The 20,585-nt window shown below is 33.3% G+C and overlaps 1 protein-coding gene and 2 non-coding genes across 3 annotated transcripts in view; 2 read left to right on the top strand and 1 right to left on the bottom strand.

The window, feature by feature from the left end:
* The window catches only part of LOC106793692 (mannosyl-oligosaccharide 1,2-alpha-mannosidase IA), a 306,271-nt gene that overhangs the window by 269,605 nt on the left and 16,081 nt on the right, over positions 1–20,585 (bottom strand). The window lies entirely within an intron of this gene.
* Trnag-gcc lies at positions 5,370–5,440 on the top strand. Its single transcript has one exon. It is a non-coding gene; the product is annotated as a tRNA-Gly (tRNA).
* Positions 7,710–7,780, top strand: Trnag-gcc. Its single transcript has one exon. It is a non-coding gene; the product is annotated as a tRNA-Gly (tRNA).

The following is a 20,585-nucleotide window of genomic DNA, read 5'->3' as shown; positions in this document are numbered from 1 at the left end:
AAAGTAAAAAATAAGAATAAAAGATTAAAACAGTATTGTAAAGGGATATCTATTATTATTATTATTATTATTATTATTATTATTAATATAAGTCTCAAAGGGAAATTTAGTCGGTTATTAAATCTTATGAACAATTTATTTTGAACTAGTTGTACGTTTCGTCCCTTACTGGGGACTTCATCAGCAACTTGATCATTTACAGTTCACGTGTCAATATATATTATCTTTTTTACAGAGTCATACATAAATAATAAAAAATATAATAAAAAAGATCATATGTATTGACACGTGAACCGTAAATGATCAAGTTGCTGATGAAGTCCCCAGTAAGGGACGAAACGTACAACTAGTTCAAAATAAATTGTTCATAAGATTTAATAACTGACTAAATTTCCCTTTGAGACTTATATTAATAACATATTTTTGGACAAGAATATTGATAATTAAATTATTATTATTATTATTATTGTGGGGTTAGAGAATTTCGAGAAGTGTACGTGTATAGTTTATAAGTATTTACGTGTGAGTATTATTCTGTAGCTGTTGTACATGTATGATATGGGTATGAGTGTGTGAGAGAATATAACGTGGAGAAAGAAACCGTTTCTTTAGATTAGTTCATTTGTTAGGTTGCTAAGATACACCGTCTGAACTTGTTACCGTTGCGTAGTTCCATCGAAGTCTCTCTACGATCGTTCTCGATTCGGAAATGCGGAAAGATCGAGAGATGTCTGGAAAAAATGCCGGAAGTTAACGGGAAACGATGGAGGGGGGGGGCAAGAATATATATAGGCGACGGAAAGGACTGGGTGGCGCATTCCGTGATAGTTCATAGTTATTTGACAAGCATTAGACGTGAAAGTAAACGGGAATACAACGGAGAACGGTGAAGGGATACGAAAGACGACGATAAGCGACGAAGAATCGAATACGGCGTGTCTTTCACTAATTAACACTTTACTGACCGATCGCCTATTAATCGGCTTTTTATCGACAATACTAACCGACCGATCGACTATTAAGGGGTTACATGGGTTTTTACACCGGGAAAAAATAGCATATTTTCAACAATTTTTTTTTCTATATAAAAAATGGAATTCTTATTCAAACTTTTTATAGTATATAAGATACATATTTAAAGAACATTTTCTGAATTTTTGGTTGAAAAATATTTTAAACTCAGCCATTGCGACCCTACCGAAAAAAAGTGTTTTCGCGTTGACAGCAGAACTTAAAAACGGTGGAGGTTTTTCTGTTGAAAAAATAGGGTCTTTTAGTGAATACTTAAAACTAGAAACTGGACGAAGGAAAAAGGAAAAAATTAAAATTTGGATTTTTGGCAACGTTTTAAGCAAGAACATTCAAATTTCGCTACAATTTGCACCACATTTTGGTTTCTTAAAATTCGATTTTATGAAAAAAACGAAAATCCTTCGTCCAAGTCCTTGTCAATAGTATCACGAAGACGTGTAGCAAATGTCATCAAAATCGGTTAAATAGTTTTCGAGAAATCTTGACAACCGACTTTAGAAAAAGCGTTTTGAGAAAAACGCGTTTAAAGATTTGAGTGCTGGTATAAGAGCCATTAAAGAGTGGAACTTCCCAGAGCTCTATCTTTAAAACTACTACTCCTATCGACTTCAAAATTGAATACAATATTCTAGATGAGTTGTAAAATTGAAAAAAAAATAAAAAAAAAAAAATTTTTTGAAAGTCCCAAACCCATGTAACCCCTTAATCGGCTTTTTATTGCCAACGCTTATCGAACAATCGCTTTTGTTGCATTGTTGTTATCAACATTTTATTAAATTTAATTATCCTATCCTGTAATGTGCTGTATATCCTAATATATCCTGTAATAACAGAAAGCGGAAAACTTTCTCTGAGCATATGAAACGCACAGATACTCCCGTGCGTTAGTGTGGACCGAAAAACAGCGGTCGTTTGAGAGTATCTGCGGCTGAGCGTTCGGTCAGTAAAGTGTTAAGACTGTTGTTTTTGGATTACAGCGTAAAGAGTGACACCTAATATCTCGTGGTGATAGTTTGAAATTAGTTTATAGATGTGTGTGTGTGTGTGTGTGTGTGTGTGTTTACCGTTTTAACTCGTTATATTTTAAATCGTTAAATAACTATCGTTAAACGTTATTCCTTAAATACTTAAATTATACTACTTCTACTTTAATAAATAAATTATAAATCTTGAATTATTGTTACTATTTTTTATTATCCAATATTCAAGTCTATTTTATAAAAGTTTATAGAATATTTTTTGTTCTATTTATTATAATCCATCTTTGATTTCATTCTTATCGAAGGATCAACAAAAAAAAAAAGCAGTTTTCACTAGAATTCCTCGAATCGGCTTAATCGTGAAGGACAATCTTAAAAAATTCAAAAAGTTAATATCGTTTGATGACGTTCGAAGAGATAAAGAGAAAAATTCCTATAAGGATTATCGATTTCTGTATTTGGAATCATGAAAGATCTAATCCGTGACTCTTGATTGTTCGCGTCAACGATATTCTTGACATTCGGATAAAAGTGATACAGGTAACGAACGAAGCACGAAATGATAGGAAATCAAAAATAATTATTTTATCGAATCTCTCGACAAATAGAAAGAAAAAATAACATTAATAACAAAAAAAGTCAGAAAATAATTTAACTAATAATATAATAATAAGAATATTTTTGTTGAGACAGAGATATAGAATAAAAAACAAAAAATCTGTAGGATTCTGTGAATCGGTTAAAAATGATAGGGGGGCTTAAGGAACAGCACGAAAGAGAGAAAGAGAGAAATTGCAACGAAGGAAAAGAATAAGTTTAAATCAGTTAATATCCGAGAACGGTCGTGTAAAACGTCAATCCAACCAACGTTTGGTAATATTCAACCTCGAGTCTGCCGTCAATCATCGTAAGCCTCTTTTCGAAGGCTTAAGATCGTCATCGTCGATTCCAAGATAGAAGAAGAGAAAACAGAAGAATAAGAAGAAGAAGGGAAATAACTAAAAATACAAAAGATAAATAAAAAAAAATAATCGGAAAGAGGGTGGTAAATGTTTTGGAGACAGTTTCGAAACGAATGTTAAAGCCTCTTTGTGTTCAACTGGTCGAACAACCTTCAATATTACTTCCCCCTATGGCAAAAGGATCTTTCTTCGAGGATTATCGATCGTCTAATGCTCGAGACTGACTTTTAAGTGGTGGCATCTTTTTAAACTTGTTAACCTATTCGATCGTTTGATAACAGTTGAGAATCTATAAAAAAAAAGAACCCATGATTAATTACATCCCCTATACTTAACTTATAGTTACGAAGTAAATAAATAAAAAAGTAAGTAAGTGATCTATCCGATCAGGGGGTGAGGTGTGCTGTTTATCGAACGAATTTGAGATTTTTATATTTTTCTTTAGATTTCCTATCAGAAAATTTCACTGATGCAAAACATTAATCATGCCTGCCTATCTGGAAGATAAATCATATGGTCTCCTCGAACGGTAATCTGTTTTTATCTTTCGTCTTTATCGATCTTAAATCTAGGATCAGTTTACGATCAATTATATGATATATCATTCTCCGTTATTTTTAATAACATTAAAGAATAAACAAAAAGTCAGCTTATTAGATTCTAACTGCTTTCATTTAACTACCCTTAATAATGTGAACAAAAATATACAATAACATAATATAACGACTGCTTACTCTAATGATAATACTTAATATTTTTTTCACACGTGCTTGCGCCATTCCTCCCTCACTATCTATTCCTGATTATAATATTCCTGATTTCTCTCTAGTTTCTGGAAACTTCGAAAAACGAACGGTGTTGATACGAGATCAGAGATAACGAGCGTTTACGCCTCGAGAGGATCCGAAGTTTGGCACAAAGCAAGTGGCTTTCGTTTTAACCCCTTGACCTGAAGTACCTCAGCAATCCCACCCTTGGAACACTCGTTCCATTCCACGAACTCGTCCGACTCATCCCTTTCCTCTGCATCTACCCCTCATACCCCACCCCCTCCTCGCCCTCGTCCTCGCCCCCGCCCCACCTCTTGAACAACCTCAACATCGAAGTAGAAACCGTTCGTTGCACATTCTCCTAACACAAACTTGCGGCTTGTAATTAGAGTAACAATGCGAGGCACTCCTTGTAACCGCAAACTCTGCCATCGGCGTGTTATGCAATTATTATAACTCAGGTGAAGGTAGAAGCTTTAGAACGATTGAAACTGTGAATCCCTATACATATAGATATTCGCACATGGGATCGAAATACATACCCCACCATTTGGCTACAGCTTCCGTTCTTCCATAAACCTGATATTGCTACATGGTTCAAAGTTTTCAAGCAGTTACCTCTATGTTCACCAAAATTCAAGTTATTACACTCAGTTGTTACTTCTTCTTCTTCTTCTTCTGCTTTTTTTTTTTTTTTTTTTAACAAAGAGCTGCCCTTTTTCAAATTCGTTTTATCGTTTGTTTCGTATAACTTACATTCGAATATCACTGACCATAAAACATTCTCTTAAATCAACTTGAGATGGTAATGTTATGTAAACCGGTCAAGTGATCTATTTCGAAAAAGTTTGAAGGTTTTATAACGAAATGGAAAAGAAAACTTGCGATTTTAAACGATATGAAATTATTGAGAAATTGATATTACAAATTGGTGAGAATAATATTTACTGCTAGATAAATATAATCGTTAACGATTATGAAGAATTATTTATATATTGGAAATATTCGGACAGGTAATATTACCGAGTGGGAGTGGTTATAAATGTAAAAAATGAAATTCTACTTGTAAAAGTGTCGTAATTGAAATCCAAAATAAACATTTGTTCGTTTTCGCGAAAATCGTATTTGAAATTATGTGAAATATGCTTGATTATCTTTGAAATTAAATATATAATAATAAATAAGAAATATCTGTATTGCATATACCCTTCTATCCGAATGGCGACAATTAACGAAAATCGTCGTTTAAAATATTCAGATGCTAGTGTTGCATCGTAGTTATAGTTCGACTGATAGAAACAGACTAAACATAGAAGAAAATAGGTCGCGCGTAAGACATAAACTTTATAGAAGACAATAAATACGAAAGTATTCTCGAAGGTTAACGTTTGCTGCTAATCGATAATAGGAGAGATAGTTTAGTGTACGTGTACTTTATATATATGTACACATAAATACATGTGTAAATACATATATATATATATATATGTATAGATATATGAGAATTATCTGTTCTAAAAATATTTGCGGAATTTCGTATATTTTTCTCAAGTTTGTAATAAATCAAATAGAATTTAGATCGCAATGTTCACTGAAATATTAAATGAATAGACTACACAACACAAGCATCGGTGGTTCAGTGGTAGAATGCTCGCCTGCCACGCGGGCGGCCCGGGTTCGATTCCCGGCCGATGCAAAGCTTTATTTTTTTTATCTATTCTTATAAAAAAAATTTAGTAACTTACTCTTAACCACGTTTAAGAAATTTTTTTATTATTTCATTTTTTTTATTTTTAATTTCTTCTCACTTCATAGTATGTTCAATTGGAATAACACGAAAATATTTATCTTGCATACCTCGCATACGAGAATTAATTGTTCTAGAAGTATTTCTGGATATCCGTATATTTTTAAAATCATTTTACAGTAACAAATAGAATTTGGATCGCAATGTTATATCAAAACTTAAATTAATGATATCATATACTATAAGCATCGATGATTCAGTAGTAGAATGCTCGCCTGCCACACGGGCAGTCTGGATTCAGCATCGCAGGCAATTTTTCCGATAGTGAAATTAAAAATAAAATAATTGAATTGAATATACCTAACGTTAAACATTCATAAAATCAATAAAATCAAATTTAACAATAACAAAAAAAGCTAAGAATTTTTTTTAGTTTAATTAAACTGCGATAGTATAACACAAAATCTGAGTGAAGTAAAAACGTTAGCCTTCTACATTGCGTTAATTGCAATAACACTGAACATCTAGCCTTCTATAAAAAGGCTGCCCTTTCTTTTTAAGTTCGCTATAAATATAAAAAAATAACTAAACGCATCGCTAGCCAAGCTGAGAAGTCTGCTCATATCAACAAGATAAGTACATTTGTATTTAATGCATCTAGTTCAAAAACCCTTCTAATATTAACTAATAATTAACACTAACCTCAATACGAAAAAAAATAGTTTAAACGACACTTCAAATTATGATTTTCAAAATTCTCACATTCTAGAAAAGCAATAGCAATACTAATGAACATCTCTTCAACAATAATACTCATATTAAACACGATAACAATAGTTTTGATTTTGCAAATTTTTGCGATAATACAGAGTCTTCGTCTAACCACCGATATATGTTTAAAAAACTGGTGTGTGTACTTATGTACGCACGTAAGAAGTTATACTTCTTTAGCATACCAAAACGAGTATAACCTCAATAACCTCAAAAATAACTTCAAAAAAATAACTTCAAAAAAAAAACAACATAATAAAAAACTCCAACTATCCCGCGTGCCCATATAATACTTACTCTAAATTTATCAGTAAGACGATAAAATGATAAAATAAAATAAAGATATTTAATACAATTGTTAAAGGTTTATATATATAATTAATAAGTATAATTTAATTTATTTATTTATACGTGAGGAAGAAGAAGGTTTTAATAAAAATAAGAAATATCGCTTTGTTCGTCGGTTTCTTTGTAAATTCTTCACTAGTTGCCTAAAACATGTCGTCGTAGGCGTCCAGTAGAAAAATAGGACGAGTGTCTGTTGATGGACCCAGCCGGGCGTGCTTAGCAATGGTTTGAAGAGTGGGGAGGCGCGATAACAACATTTTGATATTGTCAATATTCTCAAAATGATTGAGCTGCGTATTTCGAATATACGCTAAGAATCTATAATCTTTACAAATGGTGCATAAATCGTTATCACGTTGAGTGCTACACGAATTCTAAAGGAAATCCTCGTCAGCCCACGCTCGTTATTTAGTATTGAATAAATATAAAATAAATGTAAATAACTTCAAATAACTTCAAAAAATAGAGACCAAATAAATAAAACAAATAATTAGCAATAATATTAGTTTTGGATGTGACATTTAAATTATTTAAATTTGTACCGGTAATCACAGGCTGAACCCGATGGTTCGCAAAGTAAATTAGAAGTTGACGGAATACATAAAATTTCATTCGCAGACAATTCATATCCTTGTGCGATTATTTTTCTTCGCAGCCTACAACGTTTCACATTAGTTTGTGTTTTGTTTTTCTTATTTTCCTTATTCTTCTTTCTACGAAGACGATATTCTTTACATTTCTCTGCATTAGTTATAAACATCTCGGAAACTTAATAGTTCCTGCAATAGAAATCATCCTTTCATTGTGAATATTGTACCCATATTTATAACACGGCGATCGTCCTCCTTGTATATAGGCTCCATGGGTGACCGCTTAAGAAGAAAAATTTGATATCGCTTTACCCGTGCATCGTAAATATCGACAACTTCGTAGTGTCAATTTTTCGGTTGCATCTAACTTCAGTTTACAGAACGCGCCAAAAGAAGTATAACTTCAAAAAGGTTCGATTCCCAGCCGATGCAACATTTTTTCCTACTCCCATTACTTTTTTCTAATAATTAAATATATATTTGACTATCGTGTGCAAAATTTCATCGAAGCATCGGTGGTTCAGTGGTAGAATGCTCGCCTGCCACGCGGGCGGCCCGGGTTCGATTCCCGGCCGATGCAAAGCTTTATTTTTTTTTTTATTTTTTAATAAGGAAAGTTTATTTTAATGAAAGAAATTCTTCACATAGTTAACCACAAGTAAACTAGAAATTATTTATTGTCGTTGAAAACTGCATAGTTTATTTAACCCAAATTTTTGCATAAAACTGTTTCTCTCAAATACCTTGGTAACAAAAACTATTTCTGTACAATTTATGCAGAGAATAGTAAATTAACTTTTTAACTTTCAGAAAAAAAAATCCTTTTTTTAAATATTTCTAATTGCTAAAGTAAAGTAAAATTTTTATCATGATTATATCATAGGGGAAAAACAAAAAGAGAAATTTCGGCGAATTCGACAAATGTTTGCAATTTTCATCTGAAATAAAATTATGGCAAAAAATATTTGATTTTATTTTATTATGGTATTAAAGAAAGAAGAGAAATTTAATGATTAAAAATAATATTCGAAATTTGTGTGTTATGTGAAAACGTCACGTTACGTCAGAGCAAATCGATCAATAGCGAACACGTTCCAATGTGTGCAATCAAGGAAACGGAAAATCGTATTATGTCAAAATATGATTTTCATTCTGCTAGAGTTCGTTAGTTCTACGCTCGAATACCAGAGCTATAAATTTTATGAAGGAGCTAATGAGGATCCATTGTTTCAATATTCAGCCAGCAATCCCAGCTCAAAATTCGAAAGATATAGCAATGGGAATTATGGAATTATCAAAAACAAGAGTTTTACGTTGAAGCAAGTTTGTCCAGGCGAATCTGCGAGGATAAAATATTGCGACGTAAAGTAAAAGGAAAAAAAAATAAACAAATAAATGAGGGATAAAACAGAAACAAGAGAGAAAGAACAAACCCCTTGAAAAGAAGAACAAAAACAAAAGAAAAAAGATAAAATAAGAGAAGGAGATTTCGCGATCATTATCACGACGTTCGTAAAGTTCATTTTAAAGTACATTGAAGTTTTCATAACCGACTATAAAATTCAATGGAGCTTTTAGAGTCATACACGAAAACATCAAGGAGTTCTGGATTTTGACTTTAGAAAGTACCAGGCGTTCTCTTTCCTTCTCCTTCTCCTTCTACTTCTCTCTCTCTCTCTCTCTCTTTCCTTTTACTACCACTTCTGCCACCTCTTGCTAGCCGTTTACACTACGAGCTGACGGCATCTTTAATGATAACAAGATTCTCCGCAATAGGATGTTACGTTCACTACCGTTGGAATCCAATTGCTAAAAGGAATCTTGTGGATTCTACAAGTGGGACATTACGGTAGATTGGGTACCGTTTAATGTGACTCCTTTCTTATTCCATACCCAATCAAGTTTTCTCGTTTACATGAAAGGAAACCTGCATATCTTTTACTCGCTTATTTATTTTAATAATAATTTAGCAACCATCCTATATCTCTTTTCCTTCGAATAATATTATCGGTCTCAACATAGATCAAATAAAATAAATTTTGAACTAAATTTCTTGATGTCACTTATTTATTAAACAATTATTTTGCAACTAACTAATATCTTTGTTCACTCGAATTATATTATACGCGCGTTGATTGGCACGCAAAACATCGACATGTTTCACAATTCTAAAATCAAACATAAAATAATATAGTATAATTATATAGTAAGATCTCAAATGACCCACAAATGACCCCCCCCCTTCATTGAATAGATAAACGTCGGTCATGGTTAACCAACGTATATTATCTATAATAAGAAAGATAAAATAAAATAAATGAAATGTAAAGTTAAAAAAGATTGTGTAAGAAACGAAATGAAAGTGAGAAAAAGATGAAGCAAGTGGTTTAACAGTATGAGACGATAAAGGAGATCGGAGTATCAGTTAGGTAGTTCGGAAATACCTGGCCTATCCATGATCCAACTGACGCTTAATTACGCAACTAAACGCCGAGCGGTAGGTGCACGCATGTTAACGAGCTAGAAACGAGGAGTTAACGATGGGAGATAGTAGTGTCGGCATGTAAACGTACTTATCGATATCTTCCGACTTCGAACGATCGATCGATAATCTCTAAACCGAAAACCCGAGGACTCAAGGTAAGAGCGTAATCGAACGATCGTCTATTAGCCAATTACACTGACGCTTTCGTTATTGGACTTTGAACTCGGTAGAAATCGATCGTTCGCAAATTCCTCTTCTGACTTCTCTAATAGAGATATATTCCAAATAGAAGAGTTCAAAGTCAAAGTAATTTTATAACACTTTATGTGAACCATTCTACGATTCTTTCTACAAATTTGTAATAACACACGGACACGTACACGTTGATAATTCGACTAATCTATCTCTAGTAATGACTTAAATATATGCTAGAAAGGTGTGTTTAATAGGAAATCGATAATTCTTATCGATCGATCAATTAGGACACCAATTGCGAAATGGAGCAGGAACTCTAACCGATAGGTCGCTTTTTCTAATGTAAAAGAATCTAAAGTCGTCTAGTCATTTTGGTGCAACCGTCTATTCCTATCGATATCGACGATTTTCATGCATGATCGACGATGACACGATAAAACTCATTCATCGGATAAGAAGAGAAAGAGAGATCGATTAATCGATCAAAGAGGATACCAATCGACGTGGAAAACCTTTCTTTGCCGAACTTTCAAATCACCTAACGAGATTTTGCATCCGGGTAATGCGGTAAATGACTCACTTAACACATACTTGAGATCAACGATCAAGATGAAAGTTCATTGGGAGGATTTCATCTCGGTTCATCAAATCTACGCAATTTTCACGTATCTATCTAAAAGGGAAAAAAATTGATTGGCTTATTAGGGTAAAATTAGCTCGTTAGTAAAGATTTCTTACATGCGTAACTATTAATAGAATTATACTTAAACAAGTACTCGTTAGTGGATAGTAAAATTAATGAAATACAAGAATCTTGCATCATCAAATAATACCATTGAGTTATAATATACCAAGAAAAAGTTCTAAGTCGATATAAAAATGTCTATGTAATATCTAAAGTAATGATTTTCAGACAACCTGAGTTGAGAGTGGAAAGTAGGAGTCATGAAAATGAAATTCTAGAAGCGATATTCGTGCTTCATTTGCTGGTTAATCGTGGGATTATGTTTTACGACGTCATCAGGTATGTCGTACCGTTGCTAATTTGCAGCCTTCATGTTTCGAAAGTGCGATTCTCCTGGTCGTTCTGCCTAAGACAGTTTCTCTGTCTGCAATTTTAGTCGTCGTTTTGTGTCACATAATAGTAATGGTTATGATACTAATGGTAAATAGTAGTGGTTGTAATAATAGTAGTTGTTGTTGTTGTTGTATTGTTAGTATAATATTAACAGGATCCAATGAAACCAGACCCTTTAATCAATTATTCGAACTACGAATAATTTTTCTAGTAATTCCCTTAGGTCAATATCATTCGCACTTCGAAATGATCCTTGAGAAAAATATACATTCCCCGATACGATAACCGTTTAAATTAAAAAAAAAAAAAAAAAAATCGAATAGGATCGATTGTATCAGAAGACGAAGAAGGGAAAGAACAGATTTTATATATCCTACTTCTTCTTTTTATCTTTTCTTCTTTAACCAAGGAAACAGGCAACGAGTTTTCTCTTATTTACCTTCGTCCAATAAACGAGAAAAAACGATTTCGTTCCCATAGTTCGAGTTTTCTTCAGCGAATACATTCGCGAAGGGTCCATTTTATTTTCAACGTTGTAAGGCTTTAAAGAAGCACGTCAAGAAGAATAAGAAGTATAAGTATAAGAATAAGAATAAGACGAATAAGAAGAAGAAGAAGAAGAAGATGAAGAAGAAGAAGAAGAAGAAGGGGAAGAAAAACGAGAAGAGATGAAGGAGTTTACCATCCAGAGATTCGGACACTATTGATATCGTCTGAACGAAATACGTATCTCCTCCTCTGAGAAATTGGATTTGCAAAAAGAGGACTCTTTGATCGCGTTGGTTAGCAATAAACCTTTTGGAATGATCCAACAACGATATACTCTTATTACACGTTACTCTGCTTCTTCCTTCCTTCCTTTCTTTCTTTCTTTCTTTCTTTCTTTTACTCTCTCTCTCTCTCTCTCTCACACACTCTTTCTGTTTTACCTTTGAGAAGTACTATAATTATCAGCATATTACAAAGTTGCAAGATCTTTCGATGTTTAACTTTCGAATGGGACCGTCCATAAACGAAACTGGCCATGGGATGATCACGAAAGAGAATCCATACGGTGGACGCCTTATCGCAACATAATATCGTAACTATAAACCGCTTATTACGATGATGAAGTCTTACGATTTTAATAACTCGCACGGTCCACTGAGCAATAAAATCAAGAAGCAATGAAATAAAGCTCTTCGTCTTTCTATCTCTCTCTTTCTCTCACTCTATCTTTCACTTTCTTTCTTTCTCTCTTTCTCTTATTTTAGTTTACTCGTTAAATCAAAACCGTCCATTTCGCTTGCCCGCCCAAAGACATCAAATAGTGAAATCTGTGTGATGGTCTGACGTTCTTGAAGAACCGCATCGTGTGATGCGCACTCACACACAACCTATCTATTTACACACATTTAGATTAATATTGAGTCTCACGTTACAGGTATGTAAAAATTATGCAATCATGCTGCGAAAGTGCTTTTGCAATGAAATAAATGTTAAGTATCTTGACAGATAAAAAAAATTGTGTGTGAAATATTATTTCTCATATAAGAGTAAACGAATTTAATGATATTAATGATTATTTCTTACTGAGGTAATCAATAATCCTACAATTTTATAACACGATAATAGTTGACTTTATTTATTATATTGTTTTGGGCAAAAAGTTTCTTCGTAATTTTCCCAATTGATGATTTTAATTTTGCATAACTTTGATAATATTAATTGGACATAACAATACTTGAGTGTATATGAAAGTTGACATATCGTAAAATAGTTAAAATGAAAATTTTTAATATTTGTTTGTTCGATCGAAATTTACTGCTTTTCTTTTGAGAGGGAAGAAATTTAGATGTCAAAAATACATCTACTTCTGGTCGACCAATCATTGAAAAAATTAATAAAATCGTGTAAAAAATAAAGCAAATGAACAAAAGAATTTTAAACCATTTGAAGAAGGCTGGTACCTATGAAGAAATATAAAAGAAAAAAAACTTGTTTCATTGTTAGTTTTGCATTAAAATACAAAGAAATTACTACGATAATCATAAAAGAACAATGATAGTAAGTACATAAAAATGTATTGCTTTTTTTTTTCTTTTTATCATTTTAATTCGTCATGTAAACACAAATGATGAAGATATTTACGTATCGCGTTCCCAAGACGACATACTGGTACCTGAACGTAGCAATTCCTGGCTCCATTATTACGATGCAGCGTTATTATGTATGGGATGGATCGGAGCAAGGTTCAAAGTAAAGTCCGAAACGAAACACAACCGTCTCGAATCAATAAAGCCAAGATCTCAGACCTTCTCTCCTAAAGGAATTGTGTGCGGAAAGAATTCATTCTCGATGGAACACTTTGTCATTTTCTTCCGTGATATGTATCAACGTTGTCAACTTTAAAAAGATCTTCATTCTAAAGCAAGAACCTTTAATCTTAACACAATATTGGTAGATATTAAAACAAATAATAATCATGATATTTAAATATAGAACGAATAAAATAAGACATAATAGAAGAAAATTGTGATCATTAATGAATTTAATGAATTTAAGCGAAATTAGTAGATTGACGGATAAGGAAAAATGTTAAAATAGTTGAAAAGTACTTTTAAAAGTACGTGTTATGAAGAACGACAGTGAGACCGAGTCTCGGAGATACGAATCTGTAGTCTTTGGTATCCGACAAATGTAATTCCCGAGTAAAAACGTGGCTTAGTACTTTTTATCGTGGTCCCACTCCCTCCCACCGTTGATTCGTTCCTACAGCTGTGCCGAAATTCCTGCGGAGTCCGAGTAGTCTGGGATCGTCATTGTAGTAGCTCGGTTGGTAAAAACTTTTGCAAAATTCTTTACTTTCAACTTCGGTTTCTTCTAACTCTTTGACCTTGTCTTATTATGAGAGACAATAACGTATATACAAGTTTTTCGTGTTTTCGATTTAAAAAAAAAATTCAAACGCGATCAAATAAAAAAAGATTTTTTTCAATGTAGACAGAAATGAAATAAAGAAGAAATGAATTAGAGAGGAGAAAATAGTAAAGGCAATTATAAATGTTGTTAATTTATTGAGAAAATAAATTCTAGTGATTTGTGGAATTGCAGAAGACAAAAGTAAGATAAGTAAAAGAAATAGGAAGAAAGTTTAGCGAACTAAAAGTAATCGAGTAAGAAAGAAGCGTAACAATGTGGTCGAAAAGAAGTGTCTCGAGTATCCGATCGAAAGAGCATGGTTGCAGTTTGCAGGACCAAGATAATTATCTTAGTTTCAGGTTTAATAGACGCTCGGTATTTCGGATTGGACCCTAATGACGGCGTTTACCGAATTTATATCGTCATGCCGACGTAGTATAGCCTCAAATTGGCCGGTTGGAATGATCTCAAAGACTCGTTGTTCCACCTGACCAGTTCATACCAGCATCATCACCACACGGTATCCTCGTAAAAGAATCAAAAGAGATCTTGTACCTGTCTGGTAATAGAATGAACCGAATCAACTCAAGGATTCAAGTACCACGTGGTGTCCGAATTACAGCAAAATACTCTACACAATGGTCAAAGCCAGTATTGTTGTTGTTGTTTCAACTTTCAGACGAGAAAGACATTTATTATTGTCAGTTCCGAGACGCGAAAGAATCTGAAAAAGGGAGACTCTTCTCAACCGATAATATGCTACCTTTATCCCTTCCACTGAAAAATCATTGGGTCGTATTTTAGTACGTCGTGTTGTTGGTCCTGTTCGATGGCATGTGCCTGTCTATAGCTAGGACAAGACGTAAACGGGGGAAAAAGTAAAGGAGAACAAAGGGTACGAGCGAAAGTTCCTGTTTGTGTTAGAGGAGAAAAAGTCTATCTGGCTGGTTGGTTGGGTTGGTTGGTTGACCGGCTGGCTGACTGGTTGCTTCGAGTTGACGGGGTTAGGTAGGGATAAGGTAACCCAAGAGAAAAGAAAAAAGAAATAAATAAATAAAGAAAGAGAGAAAGAGAGAGACACTTGTCATTGGAATTTTAATAGTACTTCTCTTCGCGTAGGGCAGAGTCCTTCGTGTCGCATGAACGAGATTCGCGAACCTTTGAAGGTATTAAACACCTAAATCACATGAATGACGATGATAAAGGTAAAGATGAAGACAGGACACGGTCAAGGACCCTGTATGTATTTTTATTGCAAGCCAATCGTTCAGTCTTTACCTTAATAAAAAGTATCAGCTATTAACATCGGCCTACCGCATTGACTGCACCCGGTAGATTTTTTCTCTCTCTCTCTTTTACTCTTACTCTGTCTTTCGGTTGTTTATTTTTTTTCTTACGAAGAATATATTGACTCGAGATCGGGGCAAATAATCAAGGAGATAAAGGATAGGAAATGTTGATTTAGTCGATGAAGGAAAAGTTCCAATAACGTACGAGAGGTAGTTAAAGTCAAATGATGAAGAATATCGATGCCTACTCGATACGACTTCGTCACGGTAAGAAAATCAAGAGGAATGGGCCATTCGAAACGATATTGCCGTTAACGCGTGCTGAATGGTTAAGTATAAATTTCTCAGTCAGCGATCCAACGTGTAACTGCTTGCGAGAGTCAGAATACGTACCTCGAAGAAAGATGCTTGTGGAATGCAAAACGGATGCTTCGAATTCCGCAATCGTATGCCGATTCTACGGCCTCGTGAAACGAATTAGAGAATGTCTGATGAAACAAAAAAAGAAAGTATTTCGTTTGGAATAAACGAGACTTTTCGTTTAGGTAGAAACAAATGAATAAATAAATCAACGGAATTTATATCCTCTCCATTTTGATATAAAATAACATTTAATATATCATACAATAATTATCATAATTAATATCATTAAATATCATACGAAAAGTAATATGAATATTAACGTTCAAATAAATATAATTATTATCCTTAAACAATAATATTGTAATTAATGTTAATTAAGTATAATATATGATAACTAAGTTAAGTATCGTTATTATTATATATATAATCTCATTTACATGTACAATAATAGGTATACAATAATCAATGATAACTAATTGTAATAACATTATTGATTGGTAATTAGACAATTATACTTGTAACTAAAAACGAATATATTTCAATAATTAAAAAATTTACTTATTTTTTATACAAATATCGAATAAAAATGAGGTGTGAATGATCATAAATTGGTCATCGTGATAAATAGAAAATAGAAGCCAAGGTATAAAAAGAAATGAATCGGTGCCAAAATAATCGTAGAATCAGAGAAGGGGAAGAGAGATGAAAAAAATCGATAAAGGCAGGAGCTAGGAGACAATGAACGGTGCCACATTAATATTCGTGGGATGTGCCGGCCAAGCTCTAGTTTTACCTCATACATATATACACACACAAACACACACACTTATTCGCTTTCTGTCTCTTTCTATTGGTCCTCGCACTAGCCCGAAGCAATACTCGTGCACCTAGATTGAAATCGCAACAGCTTCGTTAATTACTAGATCTTTCATGGGTACCCATTTGTCCCATAAATGAAACTGACACTAGGCCAACAATTTAAAACATTAAATCGTTCTTTCCCTCGTGTATCAAGAGTGATAGTTATCATTAAATCACTATAATCAATTATAAGATTTAATCTAAAATTAGGATGTTTGTTCAGGCTTAATTGAAAAATGCGTTCGATGATTTAATATATATATATGTTACTAGAGAGAGGATTCATCAAAGCTAACATAGCAAGATCGTTTCAATAGAACTGGAAGTAAAGGCAGACAGTAGAAGAGGGATGTGAGAAGGATAGAGAAACATCATTATCCCAAAGTAAACAGGAAAGGAAGGGTAGTGTGTAGTCTGACTTTTGGTTGGACCGAGGGTACACATGGTGGATCTTATAAAAGAGAGAAGTACCGTTGGTAGAAAGCACTCACTAGTGAAGCATGTTACTTCCAGAGAAAACAACGACGATTCTAAAGACCGTTCATTAGTATCTAAGGACATATAGAATCTTGGAATGTCGGTACGTGGACAATGAAAGAAAGAAAGAAAGAAAGAAAGAAAGAAAGAAAGAAAGAAAGAGAAAGAGAGAGAGAAAAGGGAAAGAATAGACCACTAGCCTCCCGAGGCTCCTTTCGCGTGTCTCCCTTTTTTAGTCGCGTCGTCGGTCCTTCTGCTCCTCATCCGACGACACCTGTTCAATTCAAGGGAACCTTTTCTCCGCGCCTTGATGTGAGAAGAAACCTGTTCGATAGCTATAGTTAGCACATTCGTTGACGAGTGTCTTTGGAATGTCAAAGAGATCAAAGGGGATTGACCTTGAAGCAAGAAATTTTTCTATGTCTTTTCCCTTTTGTTTATTTTTTTGTTGTTTAATTTCATCAATTAACCCGTTGCCGCAAATGACGGCTATAGCCGTCCGATCTTTGTTGATATGTAGGCAAACGACGGCTATAGCCGTCGTGCACATTTTAATTAATAAAAAAAGTATAGCGTTAGTACGAAGTGTACTAACGCATACACTTGTTAATTATTGAATAATACATTAAAAAAGAAGGTACAGCATGCCAGACAGCATATCAATTGTATTTTTATGCGTTTTCGCATGCCCTATTACTCCGAAATAAAAAAAAAAGTGTGTTTCTGAGCACGATCGTCAAATTAAAAGTGTGCGGCAACGGGTTAACTGAAACTTACAAAATTAATAAGAATATACGATATTATACTTGAGTGGTTTCTTTGTTCCTTTTTTTCTTTTTTTTATTTTCTTTTTTTTATTTTCTTTTTTAAAAAAAGAATAATGTATGTATGATAATTATTCTCATGCAAAGAAGCAAAGAAGGATAAGAGCTTGGAATAAAATAATGTAAGCGAGAAGAGATTTTCAAGATTAAGCCATTTTTTCGCTACGTGACTACGAGCATCTAGTCGAGGAAATAACGACTAAGGAAAGCTTCTTCTTCCGAGGCTTATCAAGAAACTGCCCTTCTCTCTCTACCTCTCTCTCTCTCTTTTTTCTCTTTCTCAGACGGTCTAACCCGATTACGAAAAGGATTTAGCAAATCATTCCTTTGAGAATTGTAGCCTCTTGCTAAGCGGACTCCTCCTCGTCATCCTATTTTTCAAAGGATAACGATGACCTTCAGTCGATTTACTTGATTTTTATTATTGTTTACTTTTATTCGTTTATATACGTCCGAACGTTCACTGATTCATCTTCATGGTTCGATAAAACATGAATTAAAAAATAAACATTTAAAAATAAAAATTGTAAAATGGTAAAAATCATTTTCCAAATAAAAATGTTAAAGTTAGTTAGAGACAAAAAAATGTTGTACACGTATAATAAAATAGAGATAGGAGACTTCAAAATTGTAAGAGAATAAAAATAAAAGAAAAAAAAAATAAAATTCTATCTCAATCAATTTTATAATAAAAGCTTCAAAGTTACTGGTAATGTAAATTTTAAACTACCTTCCCTAACGTTCGCTGTTCCAGTTGAATAAAAAATATCAAAATAAAAAAAAAAAAATAAAAAAAAAAGAATTTAAAAGAACGGATATTTATAAAAATTGTATTAAGATAATAAAAATAAGAATAAAAATAGAACAAACATCGATTTTTTCATCACCTATTTCCGAATAAGAGCATCGAAGTTTTTATTCCAATAAATTTGAATTTACGTTTTACAATTGAATAAGTAAAAAACATAAAAAAACACGAATAAAATTAAGAATAAAATCAAAATTGAAAAATAAAATTAATGGTAATATTCGGATTGGGAATAAAAATGTCAAAGTTAGAAAGTTAGTGGTTGGTTCAATACGTTTTGAAGTAGTATTTTATCCCAAAGGGGCCACCGATTTCGGTGGACAGTCCAGTCTGTCTGGTTACGTGATGGAATGTTCTCCTTACCGCGAAGGAAACGGCTTGGTCCGTCAGTCAGTCAGTCAGTCGGAACAGTGATTCGGCAGGGAGCACTTACTTCGCTCTTTATAGCCTCCGAATCGGTACCATTAGGCTTATACCATCGGATAGGCATCTTGTAATTTCTTGTATTCCCGAAGCCGATCGACATTGAAGAACGGCGTCGACATACTTCCACCGTGTACTTTTTCCTAAGATACAACACGATGTTTCCTGTAGGTAAAATACTTTCAACTAAGAAAGAGAAAGAAAGAGAGGGAGAAAGAGAATTACGAACAAAAAGGATGGAAAAATTTTCGGTAAAGGATTAATAGGGGCGAGTGGTTCCATTGAAGAAAAAACAAATAAAAAAGCAAATCATATGAAATTTAAATGACTATTCTGATTAAAGATATTGTATAGAATAAATATCACAAAAGAATATATCAAAATTTTCAAATAGATGATCTTAATAATTAATCAGTCTTAACAGATTGAAAAGTAAAACGAGAGTTATCGTAACCCGTACGCAATGTATTAACAAATTTTCGCGATCTAACGTTGTTCGGGCGAAACGTTTTAACTGAAGAATACAGCAAAGAATAAAAAACATCTCAAAATAAATATTTAACAATTAATCGAAATATTGAACGAACGCATATGAATATACTATTGAATTTAATATTTGTATGATCGAAAAAGAATAGGGTACAAGTAACATTTAATTTGTTTTAATTTGAGATAAATGCATAATTATAAACTAGACATATTCTAGTTTTCAACAAAATATTGTCATTTAGTTTAAATAACGTTTACAAAAATTTGTTTAACATGGTTACGAAAATATAATTGTAATTCAGACATTGATTGTCTAGTATAAAAAAATAAAAAAATTGGTAGAATTTCGAGGCTAATATAAAATCAAAGAAATAAACGAGATCTGTATAATTTCTTTCCACAATCTGGTAGAATCTTTACCACCCACTGTTACCGCCACCACCATTATCCCCCTTCCCCCTCCTCTTCCTTTTTCTTTCTCTCTCTTGGTCTATATTTCTCTGGCGATGGTTCAACGCCAGAATGAAATGCAAATTTAAACGCGTTTTCGCAAATCCATCGACCTCCGGGCCGCGGAAGTTGAGTGTAATAGAGACCTCGATTTCGTGCTCGAACAAACTTTCCTTTCCAACGTTGCGGAAATTATTCGGCGCATCGTATATACCCGGCGAACCGTCTGCGGTTTATTGTTTTCGCGTTAACTCTAATCAAAGAGGAAAAAGAAAAACACGTGGTTATGGGTTAAAAAAAAGAACATTACGCGAAGTGTCGTTAAAACGGGAGAATTATTTTTTTGTAAATACTCGTTTATTATTATGACGTTCGAAGTTGTTCTTTCTTTTGCTCTGTTAAGCTATTCGAGAAGCTAGATCCAAGATCGAGATCAAGATCAAGAATAAAATAAATGTTCTAACGTATTAACGTTCTAACGTTGTTATTCGATTGAGCAATTCCGTTTGTGGATCGTACTGACTTACAAAAGTAAACGTTTCAACGAGCTATTATATTGCTTTGAAAGGACCTCTGTGTAACTTGATCGTATTGGGATTGTAATCTTGTGATATTTAACAGATTAGGAAGGGAATAAGCTTTTAGTAAAAAGAATTTAATTATTAATTAAAACTCATTTATTCTTCGCTTTAAGGGGGTATTCTGGTCTAGAAATAAGAAAAAATCGATTTTTTTTTTTTTT

Source organism: Polistes canadensis, unplaced genomic scaffold (assembly GCF_001313835.1).
Source record: "Polistes canadensis isolate GaletaPanama2010 unplaced genomic scaffold, ASM131383v1 scaffold_17, whole genome shotgun sequence".
Taxonomy (NCBI): Eukaryota; Metazoa; Arthropoda; class Insecta; order Hymenoptera; family Vespidae; genus Polistes; species Polistes canadensis.
This window is presented reverse-complemented; position numbering and strand designations above follow the sequence as displayed.